The following is a 2,500-nucleotide window of genomic DNA, read 5'->3' on the forward strand; positions in this document are numbered from 1 at the left end:
TATATATGTACGCACAGTATGTATATATACATATATATATATACATACATACATACATACATATATAAATATATATATGACTGCCACGATGGTCCAGTGGTTAGAGCACTGGACTCCGACCCTCGTCGTCCCGAATTCAATTCCCATAAAAATGCCTGCGCTCTAACTGCAGGCTCGAGCCCGAGAAAACGACATATCGCCTTGAGAAGTCAGCGCGCCGAACCGCGGTTGATTAGGAAGGGCATCCAAGTCAGGCAAGTGAATAGTGAATTGATAGAGGCCTATGTCCTGCAGTGGAATGAATGGCTGTAAAAAAAAAAAAAAAAAATATATATATATATATATATATATATATATGTATATACCTAACACGGTATATGTATGTATGTATATATACATATATATATATATATATATATGTATGTACGTATGTATGTATATATACATATATATATATATATATATATATATGTATATATATATAAATGTGTGTGTGTGTGTGTGTATGCATATATATGTAAATATAAATATAAATATATATAAATATATATATATATATATATATCATTATCATGAATCTTTCCATGAAATCTTTTAATGTTTGAAGTTTAATGTTTAATGTTTGTTAGCAGGATGGAGGTTCACAGAAAACAAAATAAACCATACAATATTAAATCAACAAAACAGTGGCTAAAACCTAGACAAAAGACAAAAATCAAAATAAAACTAGTGGGGATTAAAACCGAACTATACAGGAAATAAAACTGCAAAAACTTTTTTTAAAAACTGAAACAAGACTTAAATAAATAATATTAAAATCTAATATAGTCAATAAAACACAAATAAAACATCAGGCAATTCAAATCAAACTGAACCAAATTGTAAATGAAACAAGTAAAAGACTTAAAAGTGAAAGAGAACTTAAGTGAGCAAAAACATGCAGGAAGCTTAAAAGTGAAAATAACTACAATAAACAAAAATAAAACAATATAGATAAAAAACAAAAGCAGAAAACTTAAAATTGAAACGGAACTTAAATAACATAGAACAACAAAAAATAGATCAAAAGTCTACGACAAATGAAATAAAAGAACATAAAAAAGCCTACGACACACAAAGCTGATGCCTTTTAAATAATGACAACCTTACGCCCTTTGGCCATAAGCAAACCTCTACTTATCTTTCATGGGGAGACTCTTTGGGCCTTGCAAATGACCGAGGGTTCCGGAGATCGGACGCAAACTACAGAGATTCTGAAACTTATTTGGATTAAACAGACAATCGGCGAAGGCGATTGTCGAGTGTCTGGTCGTTATCCATAATCAAGAATGATCTCTAAATTCTTCAAAATCTTTTGGTTCGCTGGACCTTACAATATTTAAGTAAACAAATAAAAATATAAAAATACATACAAGAAATTATAGAAACATTAAAATGAAACGAAAATAGAAAATGAAACTGTATAAAACGTAACATCAAAAGGGCATATAAAAGCAACCACATTACGTTTGTTTAAAAATGACAATCACTAAAACATTTCAAAATAAGAGAAAAGGATTATTAAAACAAAATATCAACAACATGGTCGCCCCGAATTTGCGGCAAAACCAAATTTAAAAAATCAAATTGTATATGGAAAATAAAATCAGACATTGGCGATGATGTTTAAGATTATTAACCGATATTTAATGATAGGAGTTCTTAAATCTTTACGACATATATATATATATATATATATATATATATATATATATATATACATATATATATATTATATGTATTATATAAAATATATATAAAACATATATATAATACATTTATACATATATATGTATCATTTAAATAAATACTATATACATGTTTGATATATATACACACATATATATATATATATATATATATATATATATATGTATGATATATAACATATATATATAAATATCTATGATATACATATATATATATATATATATATATATACATATGCATATACATATATATACATATACATATATATATAATATACACATATATATATGTATATATATTTTATATATATATGTATATATATATGTATATATATATATATATATATATATATATATATATGTATATATATATATTAGCGCAGCGAGCGTAGTATTAGCTTAAAATTAGCTTCTTCATTTATAGTAAGTATAGGAAAAGGTCACCTGTCTAAAGTATGCAGCCTCTTACTAGAACCCACAACAGCGTATATTGTACCCGATTATTATTATGCTCTAACATGAAGTGGCACTTGTGTTAGTGAGCACCGAGCTGGCGTCTGAAACAGTAATATGCTAATGAATCATAGTGTAGAATGATAAATTAGTTAACTGCATGTGTTATTCCTTTCGCATATAAACACTAAATTTCTGTTAACCGACTGCTGTCTGTTGATGAATTTACACGAGTAGTGCTAACAAACTTAAAGTGAAAATGTGGGAATCATGTTTTACATCACAGGTATTTGACGTTC

This window comes from Penaeus chinensis, chromosome 30, assembly GCF_019202785.1.
Source record: "Penaeus chinensis breed Huanghai No. 1 chromosome 30, ASM1920278v2, whole genome shotgun sequence".
NCBI classification, from domain to species: domain Eukaryota; kingdom Metazoa; phylum Arthropoda; class Malacostraca; order Decapoda; family Penaeidae; genus Penaeus; species Penaeus chinensis.